Source organism: Octopus sinensis, unplaced genomic scaffold (genome assembly GCF_006345805.1).
Source record: "Octopus sinensis unplaced genomic scaffold, ASM634580v1 Contig19911, whole genome shotgun sequence".
Taxonomy (NCBI): domain Eukaryota; kingdom Metazoa; phylum Mollusca; class Cephalopoda; order Octopoda; family Octopodidae; genus Octopus; species Octopus sinensis.
Genome location: NW_021836725.1, coordinates 3441 through 20695, shown reverse-complemented (window position 1 = coordinate 20695; position 17255 = coordinate 3441). Strand labels below are relative to the sequence as shown.

General features: G+C 37.6%; 1 long non-coding RNA gene across 1 annotated transcript; it reads left to right on the top strand.

Moving 5' to 3' along the window:
* The first annotated feature begins 530 nt into the window (after positions 1 to 530).
* On the top strand, positions 531 to 16862 carry LOC118762049. Its single transcript, XR_004997837.1, has 4 exons — positions 531 to 637; positions 14301 to 14445; positions 15511 to 15513; positions 16853 to 16862. It is a non-coding gene; the product is annotated as an uncharacterized LOC118762049 (long non-coding RNA).
* The last annotated feature ends 393 nt before the right edge of the window (positions 16863 to 17255 follow it).

Sequence of the window (17255 nt, the reverse complement as noted above, 5' to 3'; positions counted from 1 at the left end):
CGACCATGCGATCATGAGCGGAATGTCCCAACCACTAAACCACGCGCCTTCACACACACACACACCACACACACACACACACACACACACACACCACACACACACATATATATTACTTATATATATATATATATATATACACATAGACATATATATATACACTGATATTTATATATGTGTTGTGTGTGTAAATGTATACATATATATATGTATATGTATATATGTATATATACATATATAATATATATATATATATAATATATATATTATATATATATACGTATGTATATGTATGTATATACATAATATGTGGTAGGATAAGGAATTTAACACTTACAATTTCGGAATTATGAGGAAAAAGTACATATAATTCACTGACTTAATTTTTGTTTGTGTACTTACTACAGAGTTTGTTTTTTTTTTAATTTGTAGTGTGTGTTTTAATCATGTATAGCACTATTTCACTCTTTTTGGAAATCGTCAGCATGATACATTAATGATATTTCTAAACTCTTTATGTAATCATTTCTTCTTCATCTTCCAGATTTCTCCGACCTACCAGTTCGCTGTCGATACATCGAATATTTCACAGGAGAGAGTGATCGTGATGGTCTTCCACCCACAGATGCTATCTTATGTAAGTATACTTCGATGCTTCTTTCTTATTTCCACAGTATCGTTCCCTCGTTGTAAGTTAACAATTATTATTTCAGAGAATGCTATTGCACACACTATCAGGTTTCTTGCGTCTGTTCCTCCTAAGAACATATTCTTTCGGATACAGTCACCTCACTACTTTGTCATCTCTATCGTTCTTACTTCTTGTCTTCTCTTCTATCAATACAAGAGATGATAAGTCGTTATTTTCTGAGTAAACATCGAAAATGAGAACAATGGCATTCTTACTACATACCGCAAATTGGAACGTGAATATTCTTGGATTCATAAGTTTTGGGTAGCTTTGACTGAGGAGATACAAAGTTGTGGAAATTCTGAGTGTCTGAAGTCCGTCTTGCACTAATGAATAGATTGAGCTTATGAACATATATCCGTCTGAAAGCAGTTGATTTCTAATGACACAATACAACAGCGATTAACATACTCACGTTCAAATCTGCCGGAATCTATAAAGAATGAGCCAACCAATATGAAAGTTGCTCGGCTAACCTTTTTGTTAATATTGCTGTCACTGCTGGTGGTGATGGTGGTGATAGTGGTGATGGTTATGGTGAGGTGTCAGTTATCCTCGCTTCAGCTGACCTGTATTTATATTTGCTCCAGCTTTAAAGAACCCATAATCTTTTCAGGCGATTTGTCTATGCACCTGGGGTGGATCTGTGATCCAGTTTAATACAAGCATAGAGTCTGTAGGTTAAGTTGTTAACCAATAAATGTATAATAATCCTTTCTATTAACTGGACAAGGCCTGCAATTGTGGGGAGGAGACTAGTCGACTCCATCGACCTCAGTGTTCCACTGGTACTTAATTTATCGGCCCCAAAGAACGAAAGGCAAAGTCGAACTCGGCCGAATTTGAACCCAGAACCTAGCTCAAATGCAGCACAGAATTTTGTCAGTGAACAGGTCGCGGTCTCAAAGCGACGAAAATATTTTGTCAAATTAAATTTAAATGCTGAAGTGAATCTAACGGATTTTGTATGTTTCTTAAATGGCTTATAAATACCTTCCATACTGCTATTGTTTATATATATATATATATAATGTATACTTAAAACTTCATACTTTTAAAACATAGGGTTGGGTAAAAGTCACGTGACAGTAAATCAAAACAATGCAGCTCCAAGATTAAAACAAATAATTATTTTATATGAGACTTCGCTAATAAATAGACAAGTATTAGAAGAAAAAAAAAAGCGATGATTCTAATTCACATCATTCAATTATTAAACATTCATAATTGGAATGAATAAAAAAAACTGAATATTAAGTATTTATGGAATTTTTTTTTACTGTCGGTTGACTTTTAGCCAAACCTGTATATTATGCTAAAAGTGAAAACTGATGCTCAATACGTAAATCTTTTTTTTTTTTCCTAAAGCCTCATCCGGCGAGGAAATACGAGATCATGACTCTGTTTGTTGATCATCTCTGACAAACACGAACAGGGAAAAGTGATGACATTAGTTGGGACGGGAAACAGGGTTCGAATGTTTGCTACAGGCATACAGGATAGCGGCGGTGTTGGCGAAGTGAAACCGAAGTGTTTAGAAGCGTGTAATTAATTATAATGTATGCACTTAGGACTCTGCTAAACCGACCAGTCTAATATGCATAATATTTAAAATGTTGACAGCATAGATTAATTAACTAATTAATTAACTAATTCATTCATTCATTGAAATTAGTCCATGGTACTTATGGTTTGAAAATCGCTTGAAGGAATTCAAGCTGGCTGATATCATGCTCCTTGGACTGGCTAAATTTGGGCATCGGCTTCATTAAAACATACACATAGACACACACATACAAACGCTCATTCCCAACCACATATGCATATATGCGTGAATATGCACATATATATATATGTATATGTATATTATATATATATTTATATGTATATTATATATATATATATATTATATATATATTATATATATATATATTATATATATATATATATATATATACATATACAAGTCCAATGCCTTAGGAGCAAACGTGCTCCTAAGGGCATTGGACTTCGCCAAGCAGTATGTCAACATCGATAGCTCGGAAATTGAAATTATTATGCATGCGAGAAAATCGCTTCTTTTTTTCGAGGATTCCACCTGGATTAAGAAGACTGAGGATTCTCTTTTCGATGTACCGATGGGGGCATGCGACGGGGCTGAATTATGTATGCTCATAGGAGCCTTTATTCTCCATAATCTAAAATAGAATTCCCATTTATAGATGCAGGTTTATATAGGGATGACGGCCTTATAGCCACGCATAATCTAAACGGCCATGAATCAGATAGACTTAGGAAGGACCTTATAGCTTCTTTCAAAGGATGGGCTTACGGATTACGATAGATGCTAACCTGAATAGTGTAGATTTTTTAGACGTAAATTTTAATGTAAGATCGGATAGATTTAAACCTTTCCGTAAGCCCAATGAAAAGCTATCGTATATTAGCAAAGATTCGAACCATCCACCAGTTTCCTTAGCAACTTAGTCAGCAATGTAGGTAGAAGAATATCTTCAATTTCTTCGGACGAGGCAGCATTCCATAATGCTGCACCTTATTACGATAGCGCATTAAAGAATAGTGGATTCTCGGAGAAGATCCAGTTCAACCAGCTTAATGCTAATAATAATGCTGCACGAAGAACTAGGACCAGGAAAGTTTTGTGGTTCAACCCGGCTTTCAATTTGGCCGTAAAGACTAATATAGGTAAGGAATTTTTGAGATTAGTCTCTAAGCATTTTAAGCAGGGTCATAAATTCTACAGAATATTTAATAGAAGAACCCTGAAGGTTAGCTATTCTTGTTGCAGAAATTTCGCCTCTTACATTAGCCAACATAATAGGAAGCTAATTGAGATTAGACATGGGCCGAGCCCATTAAGAAATGTAATTTCAAAAACGAAAGCTCCTGTCCGTTAGAAGGGAAATGTTAGTGAAAGGAGTAGTTTATAGAGCCAAGGTGCAAGTGGAAGGCTCATCGGAATACAAGACATACACAGGGGCTTCAGAAAATTCATTTAAAACAAGATTTTATTCTCATAAGAATTCTTTTAAATACCCAGAGAATAGGAAGAAAACAGCCTAGCAAAATACGTCTGGGAACTAAAAGAAAAGGAAGCCCCAACTTTCAACGTGACATGGAGCATTCTGGACAGGGCGGCACCATACAGGCATGGAGCTTACAAATATAATTTCAAGTGCGACTTTGCCTATTAGAGAAAATGCACATCTTATTCAAAGACAATAATTCTTTGAATCAAGAAGTGAGTTAATGAACTTATGTAGGCACGCGGCTAAATTTAAAATGTCGAATATAAATATACCATATGGATAGAGTATATATTTTGTATTTTGATTTTGATTTTGATTTTGACTCTTGAGCCTACGACGGATTTATAGCAAAGTCTTTGTTTCTACATATATATTAGGAAAAACCTACAAACTTTGTTTTCATGTTATTGTATTGCATAGGATTACCTTGATTATTTATATTACCTTGATTATTTATAAATGACCCAAATAGGATGTTATATTTTATTTTATATGTCTTTCGTATATATTTTTATTAATGCACCCATTTTTTAAAAGCAATGTTTTTTTAAAAAAAAGCAATGTTGTCAAAATTAGAATGTTTATATAAGTATGTGTATAGCAAAGCATATGTATTTGTAAGCATGCGTATCTGTGTATGTGTAAGTGAAAGTATGCTTGTGCTTAAGCACACATATACACGACGGTATGTATATGTATCAATTCAAACTTGTGTATGTATACTGGCCTCTATAGATGCCAATAACATCGTTACAAGTTTTCTCCACCCCTCCTTCGTTCCTTTTTCTCTTTCCCTTTCTTTCGTTCCCCCTCCTTGCTCAGTATATGAGAATTGCTACATAGATGAATTTTAGCTTGCGTGCGAGACGGTTTGCGTGAATATATGTACACATGCTTTTATGTGTATATTTAAATTCATATTCATACGTCTGTATATGTATGTATGGCGTTTACGCGCATCCTTTTGTGTATGTTGATATATATATGTAATTTTAATATAAATATGTATTGCAGTATTTATAACAGGTTTAATTTCTATGCATTAATTTGTACTGTCTTCATTAACGGCAATAGGTTTTTCCTCGGTTTTTTCCTCGGATTTTATAATTTTTATAAGTTTTTTTATATATATATACATATATTTTTGACCTTTTTGTTTATCGCTCGAAGATTGACCGTTTTCTCTAAAGGGCCAATCAAACAAGTCCATTTCTTTTTAAAGGTGTAGCGTTTGTAAGAGTATAGATTGAATTAATATATAAGTTCCATTCTAGCAAAAACTGTCTGATGAACGGCAACGAGAAACTCAGAGTAACAGATTTTGTTGAATTTTCTGCTGCTTAAAATAAAGCATATTACTCTACCACTGGTATTTGAGTACTCTTTTTTCCACCTTGTTTCACATTTATGTGTTTACTCCGGTCTATCTATATATATATACAGACAGACAAACAGATATATATGTGTGTGTGTTGTGTGTGTGTGTGTGTGTGTGTGTGTGTGTATGCAATTATGATACATTTATGTATGCATGCATGCATGCATTTGTGTGTGTGAGAGTGTGTACACATACACACAAAGGAAGCAGAGAGAAATTAGAAAAAAAGAAAAATATATACTCTATACATTTTAGAGAGCAGGATACACCGAAATTCTACAATGCTTATCTGGCAATATGATAATAAGGAAAAGTGTGAACTATAATAAATTTAACCATTTCGAGATTGCATTCCTTATCATTGATCCATTTAACCGATAAACAACCCCACATCACTAATCCCGGTATCTGCTTTAGATTAGATCCTGTAGTTTTGTTTGTTCTCTCTCTCTCTCTCTCTCTCTCTCTCTCTCTCTCTATATATATATATATATATATATATATATATATATATATATATATTATGTATATAAATATATATATTATATATATTACATATATATATACATATATATAACACACACACACACATATATATATAGAATATACATATATATATATATATATATATATATATATATCTATATATATATATATAATATATATAATATATTATACAAATATACATATATGTATGTATTATGTATGTATGTATGTTTGTATGTTGTATGTATGTATGTATGTATGTATGTATGTATGTAAGTAAGTGGATTTGACTAGTGCGTTCATTAGGATCAATTTAGTTAATCCGAACTGATGCACTTAGATGCACTTAGTTATATTCCGCCAAATCTTCTGTACAAATTATTACATCACATCCAGCGAATTCATATTGATCTACTCAACCTGATTAGCCTAGTGATATATATATATCGATGTATGTATATGGCGACGAGCTGGAAGAAACGTTAGCACGCCGGGCGAAATGCGTAGCCGTATTTCGTCTGCCGTTACGTTCTGAGTTCAAATTCTGCTGAGGTCGACTTTACCTTTCATCCCTTCGGAGTCGATTAAATAAGTACCAGTTATGCACTGGGGTCAATGTAATCGACTTAATCCATTTGTCTGTCATTGTTTGTCCTCTCCCTGTTTAGCCCCTTGTGGGTAGTAAAGAAATAGGTATTTCATCTGTCTCTACGTTCTGAGTTCAAATGCCGCCTCGGCCGACTTTGCCTTTCAGCCTTGGCATAGCGAAACACGGTGTCCCTACAGGTCATTAATATTCAAGTACCAGAGTAAACAAGAGAGACAGACAGGCAGATGTAAGGAAACTGCCAATTATATTTTTTCGAAGAATATGCAAATATTCTATAAAAAATCTTTTCTCTTAATTTTCCCAAAATTTAATTGTTTTCCCATACCTACAGTTGAAAAAGTCTAAATGCTTGAAACCGGTACTGAAATGTTTTTTATAAAATTATTTTAGCAATTTTCTATCTTGACTTTCTGTTCCATATTATATATCAACTCGTGTGTTCCTTTTCAACCTTCTACATATATATATATATATATATATAATATATTATATATATATAATATATATATATATATATATATATATATATATATATATAGCTGTACGAGCTGCTAGTATAAGCTTCTAATTTATACGGATGTACTTATCAGTTTCCTTGGTGCTGTTGTTTGCACAGCCGGACGTCGTACGATAGACAAAAGATTCCATTCCCGTAAATAATATTACATTTTTCCGTCTTCTATACGTAAAATAACACAAAAACACACAGAGAAACACAGAGACACCTGTGTGTGCATATATATGTGGTGTGTGTACATATATATGTATATATATATATATATATATATATATATATATATATATATATATATATATATAATGTCTACATATATATATATGTGCATACATATATATGTATATATATATATAATATATATATATATTATATATATATATATACATACAAACACACACATACACACACACACATACACACACGTACACACACGCAGTTTTACAATGCAGTCCATGTTTCAAGTTGATTAACGAAATAACGAAATAAGAAGGTCAATTATGTACGGAAGGCCATGGGAAACATAAATTACCTTCGTTTGAAAAAAATTTCGTTCACATCTTCCGAAAAGGAAAGAAAAAAAAATCCCAGACAAATAAATGCAAGCTTTTTAGTTTAAGTAGTAGTAAGTATAGTAGTAGTAGTAGTAGTAGTAGTAGTAGTAGTAGTAGTAGTAGTAGTAGTAGATTTTGTTGTTGTTGTTTTGCTTCGTAAGAGGTGGTGGTGGTGATGGTGGTAGTGGTACTTGTGGAGGAAGAGGAGAGGAGAAGGCGGAGGTTGTTGTAAAGGTTGTAGTGACCTTATCGGTAGCGGTGGGAGGGAAGATAGTGGTGGTGATAGTGTTGTTGTTGTTGTTGTTGCTGTTGGTGGTGGTGGTGGCGATGGCGGCGGCGGCGGTGATGTTATTGCTGATGAAGACAGTTGCTGGGAGCGGAGGTGCCGGTAGAAGTAGCGTCAGTGGTGCCGCTGGTGACGGTGGATGCGCCGCCGGTATTGATACAGGTGGAACTAAAGGTTGCAGTAGTGGTTATAGTGGTGGAGGAGAGAGTGGTAATGGTGGTGGTGGTGGTAATGATTGTATTTCTTGTGCCAGTGATGCTAATAATGAGTGTTGTTGATAGTAGTAGTAGTAGTAGTAGTAGTAGTAGTTGTAGTAGTAGGTGGAGCAGGTGGTGGTGATACAGTTGATGGCGATGGTGAAGGTGATGGTAGTGGTGATAGTAGTAGTAGTAGTAGTAGTAGGTGGTGGTGGTGGTGGTAAGGTGTGTGGGCGCTAGTATTGGTGGTTACCATCCAATGATTAGTTTGGTAGTGAATTATTTCAGATCTAAATAATGGTAAATCTTTTGTTTCGTTTCTGGCTTTTTTTGCTGTTGCTTTGTTATTTTCTGTCATTGATTTTTTCATTTTGCTTTTTTTAGTCTCTTTTTACTTTTAATGCTTTTGTTGTGTGTGTGTGTTTTTTTGCTTTTGTTTTTGTTTTTTATTCGAAAAGAATTTCTCGTAAAGTCAAATGAAACAAATTGTTCAACGGTTTGCCGGGGAAAACGTTGAACTTCAGCACAGACAACGCTCACACACACATAGATGCATGAATACATGCCTACACACATACACGGGTATATAATTTTATATATAGATAGATAGATAGATAGATAGATAGATAGATAGATAGATAGATAGATAGATAGATAGATAGATAGACAGATAATATAGATAGATAGATAGATAGATAGTAGATAGATAGATAGATAGATAGATAGATAGACAGACAGACAGACAGACAGAAGACAGACGATAGATAGATAGATAGATAGATAGATAGATAGATAGATAGATAGATAGACAGAAGATAGAGAGATCGATAGATAGATAGATAGATAGATAGATAGATAGATAGATAGATAGACAGACATATATATACATATATATGCCTGGGAGGACTTGTGCCTGGGAGGGTAACTTTCTAGGTGCAATCCCATGGTCAGTGTCGTGACCGAAGGGGGTCTCAGAATACACACACACATATATATATTGGTGCCCCAGCATGGCCGCGGCCTTCGGGCTAAAACATTTTTAAGGATTTAAGGATTTAAGGATATACACATATATATATATACCGGAGTAAACACATAAATGTGAAACAAGGTGGAGAAAATAATACTCAAATACCAGAGGTAGAGTAATATGCTTTATTTAAAAGCAGCAGAAATATAACAAAAGCTGTTACTCAGAGTTTCACGTTTCCGTTCGTCGGACAGTTTTATTAACAAAACTGTCCGACGAACTGTCCGCTAAGCATTTCGCCCGGCGTGCTAACGATTTTTTCCTACTCTAGGCACAAGGCCTGAAATTTTGGGAGAGGGTGCCAGTCGATTAGATTGACCCCAGTACGCAACTGGTACTCCAATTTATCGACACCGAAAGGGTGAAAAGCAAAGTCGACATCGGCGGAATTTGAACTCAGAAAGTAAAGACAGACAAAATAACGCTTAGCATTTTGCCCGGCGTGTTAACGTTTCTGCCACCTCGCCGCCTTAATGACACCAAAGATATTGCCACCTGATATTACTTATGCATGGAGGCGCAATGGCCCAGTGGTTAGGGCAGCGGACTCGCGGTCATAGGATCGATTCCCAGACCGGGCGTTGTGAGTGTTTATTGAGCGAAAACACCTAAAGCTCCACGAGGCTCCGGCAGGGGATGGTGGTGATCCCTGCTGCACTCTTTCACCACAACTTTCTCTCACTCTTACTTCCTGTTTCTGTTGTACCTGTATTTCAAAGGGCCGGCCTTGTCACTCTCTGTGTCACGCTGAATATCCCCGAGAACTACGTTAAGGGTACACGTGTCTATGGAGTGCTCAGCCACTTACACGTTAATTTCACGAGCAGGCTGTTCCGTTGATTCGGATCAACCGGAACCCTCGTCGTCGTAACCGACGGAGTGCTTCCACCACTTATGCATATATCATTAAGTCTATTTCGATTTGTGCCCGCAATTTCAGTTAACTTGTAAACTGCTGTATCCGAAGAACTTTGCCAAAATGAACTTCATTTACGATTTTGACTGCATAGGCAAAGGAGATCAGCATCTCGGGTTTTAGGACTTCACCTTACAAGGTATGCGTTATTCTGTGTCCAGTACGTAGCACGCTCTGTACAAGTTTTAGTCACGGCATTACCAAGAATGTTTAGATTAGGCTCTACTGAAACTTGGTTTAAAACCATTTCATTGCACAGGTTGTTTTCTCACAACTGTTCATCAGGTGGCTAGTCGCAATAGTTATGTTTTTCAGTATATATCAGAGGGGACAAATACCTATTTCTTTACTACCCACAAGGGGCTAAACACAGAGGGGACAAACAAGGACAGACAAACGGATTAAATCGATTACATCGACCCCAGTGCGTAACTGGTACTTAATTTATCGACCCCGAAAGGATGAAAGGCAAAGTCGACCTCGGCGGAATTTGAACTCAGAACGTAACGGCAGACGAAATACCTATTTCTTTATTACCCACAAGGGGCTAAACACAGAGGGGACAAACAAGGACAGACAAACGGATTAAGTCGATTACATCGACTCCAGTGCGTAACTGGTACTTAATTTATCGACCCCGAAAGGATGAAAGGCAAAGTCGACCTCGACGGAATTTGAACTCAGAACGTAACGGCAGACGAAATACGGCTACGCATTTCGCCCGGCGTGTTAACGATTCTGCCAGCTCGCCGCCTTAAAAGTAATGAAAAGTAATGAGGGGACAAATATCGTCTAAGCTTGCTGTTTGCTGTGAGAACTTACCATTGACGAGGCTCAACGAGGCTGAAATGCATCTGGCATGGTCAGTAGATGCTTTTGGGATGATTTTTATTTCCTTCTCACACACACATCTATGTGTGTGTATGTGTGTGTGGTAGGGGTAGATCTTCTTCCTTTCCTTTTTTGTGTAGCTTACTCTACACTTCTCTTCTCTCGACGGCGCTAATTTTGTGCCCCTTGCTATTCTACATTCGACTGGGTCCTCATTGAGAACTCCATAGCTTCAAGATTTTTCTTCTTTCCTTTCATTCTCACTATTTCTTTCACTTTATCTCCTCCTCCTCCTCTTTCTGCATCTATTTTCATTTTCCCTTCTTTTATCTTAGTTTTCTCTCAACTTTTTACCGTTATCAAATCCTTTAAATTCCTTCCCCTTCCCCCCTCTCCCTCTCTCTCTTTGTTACATAATTTCCCTTTTCTTTATTCTCCTTTCCTTTCTCCTACACTTTCCCAATCATTTACCTCCCCCTTTCGTTGTTTTCTTTTTTTCTCCCTTTCTTTCTATTACAACGATTCTAATAACTTCCACTTTTCCACCCCCACCACCTCCCTCTCCCTTTCCGTCTCAACTCTCATCTTATTCAAACTAATAAAAGAAAAACTGTGATTTCGAGAAATGAAGTAGCAAAGCAACAGTTTTAGCGGAAGACTTAATTAAAGTAGAGCTGCTGCCGCTGCTGCTGCTACTGATTACGCTGAAACAATACTTCTTCTAATGCAAATAGCATAGCATGTCATTTTAATTGATTTAACGAATAGTCAAACTTTGAGGATGCGTGTTCAATTTGCGGCTACAACTTAATGTAGTTATCCCATTTATGATCAATTTTTTACAAATAATGTTCTCATGAATACCACACAGGTCAAGAGAGTTTTGTGGGGTGGGGGCATAAAGGTATCTATTTCTTTACTACCCACAAGGGGCTAAACACAGAGGGGTCAAACAAGGACAGACAAACGGATTAAGTCGATTACATCGACCCCAGTGCGTAACTGGTACTTAATTTATCGACCCCGAAAGGATGAAAGGCAAAGTCGACCTCGGCAGAATTTGAACTCAGAACGTAACGACAGACGAAATACCGCTAAGTATTTCGCCCGGCGTGCTAACGTTTCTGCCAGCTCGCCGCCTTCAACGGTGGGCATAAAGGTATCTGTTGAATAGACAAGTGTTTGTCAAGAACTTTTTGGTGGGGAGGGCTGAATCAAGATGTGCTATTTGTTTTAATCAAACACTTCAGAATCTTTGTATACACACTGCTTTGATTTTTTTTTTCACAAAAAATGTAATTTTCTTTCATTATATGTCTTAAGTTGACTTTAGATCCTTAGACCAAAGCGCAAAAGTGTTTCATTACCAGCCTTCCCTTGCATAAAGTATAGTAAAATTATGGCGAGGACCCGGAGTGATGCGGTCGCTGAAGCGCAAGCAGATGGTTTCGCGCCATGTTCAGGATGACCCTGGCAAAGACCTTAACGGACACTGAGGGGAGTGTAGCAACCCTATTGTTGATGCAGTCGTAGCGGTCACCTTTAACTTTCGAAGGTGGGGTAATTATCCCCCTCCTAAAATCAGGTACTATCGCCGCTGCTACAGACTGAGCAAATGACCAGCCCCAATAACAAGACTGCAGCCAGCTCAACTTTCTTGATCCTTTCCCAATGGATGCTACAAACACTGGCTACCTCCCCCTCCATCGGTTGACTCACTGATTTACGAAAATCGTCTTGGGACAGCCGAACACAGCTGACTGACTGGATGGACAGTCATCAGTGCTGAAGGCATCATGATATGCAGAGCAGTACTACGTGGGTCCACCTTATACAACTAGTCAAAGTACGATGTCCAGTGATTCACCTCTTTCGGCTCCTCCGTCAGTAAATAAGCTATGAGGGTGTAGGCTTCCAGAACACCGAGGGGAAAGCTTTACCCACTGAGCATAGCAATTCCTTTGAAAGTAGCACGTGACTGAAACGTGTAAAGCTGACCCTTGATCTCCTCACGGATTTCTCGGACTTGCATTCCCTTGTCAGACCTCAGCAATCTTTCTTCTCCACGTGTCAAGCTCTTACATCGGTAGAGCACAGCTGCAGGGAGAGGCCGGATTATTATTTTATTCTTTTATTCTTCTACTTGTTTCATTCATTTGACTGCGGCCATGCTGGAGCACCACTTTTGGTCGGCCCGAGTCTATAGTAGAAGACACTTGCCCAAGGTGCCACGCAGAGGGACTGAACCCGGAGCCATGTGGTTGGGAAGCAAGCTTCTTACCACACAGCTACTCCTACGTCCATGTTTGAAATTGGAAGATGATGATTTCTTTTTGCCTGTAATGCCACTATGCACCTTGCTGTTATAAGACCAGGGGTTACATTAATCGATATCTCAGGTGTCCCAATACATTCAGTATCATTCTCATGCATTAAGGTGGCGGTGAGAAAGAGTTTCGTCAACAGCATCAACTAGCAATTGTTACCTGCAATTTAAGAATTTTGAAATTCATTGAAACCTTCAGATATAACACCACCTGGAATTCAAATTCGAAAAGGGTGCCCTAATGATGCATCTGCCTGATTTTGCATAATATATGGCTTTATACAATCACAAAACATAAATTATTAAGGAGCGCATGCCACATGTCACGGAGTTTTTTTTGTTTGTTTTTTTTTTGTTTTTTGGGGTTTTTTTTCACTGGTTAGATTAAAGGAGAGAATGCAATCATACACACCATTTCGTTGGAACCGTGAAAAAACCGGCTGATTTCGATTTAGAAAATTTCAGTTCCCAGGACACTCAAGTTTCGCCATGTCAACCAACAAATCCCATGAGCAAGCATTGAGGTTGTTAGACCAATAGTGAAGAATGCAGCTAAGAATTTTGTCCGGCGCCATAACGAGTCTGTCAGCTCGACGCTTTATATACATTTAATGCGAACGGTTTATCCGGAGGAGCAAGCTGGCAGAATCGTTAGCACGCCGGACAAAAGCTGATTATCAACAGTTTTATTCAGTACTTACGTCTTGAGTTCAAATCCCACCGATGATGACTTCACCTTTTCATCCTTTCGAGGTCGATAAAATAAGTACCAGTTGAGCACGGGAATCGATGTAATCGAATCATCCCGCCTCCACTGAAATTGCTGGCCTTGTACTAAAATTTGAAACCAATGCTAGTTTACCTGAATGTACAAAAATCTTATTTTCCCCAATATTCTCTGCTGAAAATGGGGTGCGCTTAAAATGCTTGTGTGTGTGTTTTGCTCCATCAAATGTGATGCTTCTCGTGCAAGGTTCTCGTTACCTTCCTAGCTGTGAATTACACACAAATACTGCTTCCCCACTTTGTTATTCATGCTCACTCCAGTTACATACACGCACACACATTCATTCCATGCGTTCGAGTCAGTGAGTCACACTCAGAGCCCAATCTGGACTTCAGATATTTCTTACACGCCCTCAGTCTCCGTCTCTCCCTCTTTAGCACTCTCGCCTCTCACATAGAGATGGAAAGGTGTGCACGGTGTAAGAATGTACCATCGATAGAAGCCTGAAGAAGTACCCCCACTTATGTTTAAAATTGGACTTAGAAATTTCCCCTCCGAGTTACAAGTCCGGCCAAGGTCGTTTGTGCAATCGAACTCTTAACCTCACGATTGTAGCCTGAAAGCTCTAACCACTTAACCACGTGCCTTCGTTGTATGTATATGCGATTATATGTATTTATATGTGTGTTTCTTTTCTTTTCCAGTATCAATGAAAACTTCCACGATATTCCCGCTCGCCAGTTTACTGGTTTTACTTGTTGGTGGAATTATTTGCTTCGTAGGCCATTGCAACACACGAAGAAATAGGTTGACATTTTTTGGGGGCATTCTATTTGTTTTAGCAGGTAAGTAAACAATTTAACAATAATAATCTCTTTTTTTTTCTTTTCACTCTGTAACACATCTACACATCAACTCGTGTATGGACTATCAACTCATTCCTCCTACCTTACACCTATCCGACGAAGAGTCAGGCTCGAAACGTCATTTCCATTGCTATTTTTCCATCTGAAAGTTTCACTGAGCTTCATTCTAATATATATACTGTGTACGTCAATTTGATGTCAATCTTTGTGAAGGGATTTTTGTTGAAATATCAAAGCCTTGGATATGCAGAATCATTAGAGCGTAATATAAAATACCTACTGGTATTTAGCTCCGACCCTTTACACTCTAACTTAAAATCCCGCCAAGTCCGATTGCTCTTGCCGACTCTAGGAGGTCGATGAAAAAATATATCAATCAAAAAATTGAATCGATCTCTCTTCTCGTAATGTATCTTAAGCATGTATGGAATTGTAATAGGAGATAAAAAAACAACAACATAATTTATGCATATTCAATCACAATCGACGTACCTTGTCGAGCCATCAGAGCAATTTTGACATAGTGTGTCTATAGATGGAGTGAAAAATAACCACCGTGTGTCTGTCTATTCTCTCCAAAGATGTATGTTGTTAGATGCTCAATGCTTTCTATCGTAGTATACATGTATATACATATGCGTACATACGTACGGATAGAAACATGACAAATAGACACATACATACATATATACATATATATATATATACATACATATGTGCATATATATATATATATATATAACTGCATGTCTGCTAATTATCTATCTTTATACATGCATACATATATAATATAATATATATATATATATATATATATATAATATATATAACATACATATACATATATATATACGCACACACACACACACACACATACGTACGTATGTATCAAATCGGAACCTCCATATTATCTCCGTCCAATCACCATCCAATCACTTCTGTCCATCTATCATGTTGACATTTACGAACTCTGTGTATTCAGTAATTATCAAGAAACCGTTTGGCTATCAATAGCATCCATTTCCATACACAGCGTCCATTAATCAAGTCGGTACGTAGACACTGTGTCTATCGATCAGGCCATTGTATACTCACACAGTGTTAAGCTATTCAGGTGACACTAACGAAATGTCTACACAGTTTAGTATCTAGAAACTGTGCCTGTCTTTTTTTAGGCAAAAATCTGCAGAGTGGACATTAAGTCAGGTACTATTTAAATAGAAATAAACCAATTTGTATATTTTCTTTTTCCAAGATCCTTAAATGATGATCTCACCGAAGTACGTAGCAATATTTAGCAAACGCCTCACGTAATACGTAAAAATCTAGAATAGAATATAATATGTATAGGTGTACACCGAATAGAAACATATGTATGTATATATATAGGAGTGGCTGTATGGTAAGTTGCTTGCTTATCAACCACACGGTTCCGGGTTCAGTCCCACTGCGTGGCACCTTGGGCAAGTGTCTTCTACTATAGCTTCGGGCCGACCAAAGCCTTGTGAGTGGATTTGGTAGGCGGAAACTGAAAGGAGTTTGTCGTATATATGTATGTATATAATATATATACGTATATATAGATATATATACATATGGATGTGTGTATGTTTGTCCCCCCAAAATTGCTTGACAACCGATGGTGGTATGTTTACGTCCCCGTAACTTAGCGATTCGGAAAAAGCCATCGATAGAATAAGTACTAGGCTTACAAAGAATAAGTCCTGGGGTCGATTTTCTCGACTAAAGGTGGTTACTCCAGCATGGCCGCAGTCATAGCACCATCATGGCATCTGATGTAGCTTTTTAAACCAGACAATGTTTTGAAAAGACACCCACATAGATTGCACAACTGATTTGGCCCACCAGTAGCTGAAGATAAGTTCTGATCTTTGTGGATCTTAAAATGTCTTTTGAGCCCTCCATTATATTTGCTGACCTTCTGGCATACACCGCATTCAGAGGTGTGCACAGAATATAGGCAGAATAGTTGGTGGAGGTTCGTTTTCTGTGGGTTCGCAAATGAGATGTTTATCTATGTTGAGTGTGTTTATATATATATATATATATATATATATATATATATATATATATATATATATATGTATATATGAAGATATACTTGCATAGCAAGTGACCTGATCTGATATTGTGTGTTGAAGCAAAAACAATTGCAGCTTGGAAGGTGTTATAAGCCATTTAGACTTTCTAAACAACATCAGGGCATTTTCCACTGGCCGTCATACCCCAATTCCTGCTGTGCTAACATCGGGGTGCCTCTAATGTCACCCTGCTCTTTTTATGTTATTAAATGCGCTCGTATATATGTGAGTGAGTGAGTGAGTGATTAAGTGTGAGTGAGTGAGTGAGTGAGTGAGTGAGTGAGTGAGTGATTGATTGAGTGAGTGAGTGAGTGAGTGAGTGATTGAGTGAGTGAGTGAGTGATTGAGTGAGTGAGTGAGTGAGTGAGTGATTGAGTGAGTGTGTGAGTGAGTGAGTGAGTGAGTGAGTGAGTGAGTGAGTGAGTGAGTGAGTGATGAGTGAGTGAGTGAGTGATTGAGTGAGTGAGTGAGTGAGTGAGTGAGTGAGTGAGTGAGTGAGTGAGTGAGTGTGTGAGTGAGTGAGTGATTGAGTGAGTGAGTGAGTGATGAGTGAGTGAGTGATGAGTGAGTGAGTGAGTGATTGAGTGAGTGAGTGAGTGAGTGAGTGAGTGAGTGAGTGATTGAGTGAGTGTGTGAGTGAGTGAGTGAGTGAGTGATTGAGTGAGTGAGTGAGTGAGTGAGTGCGTGCATA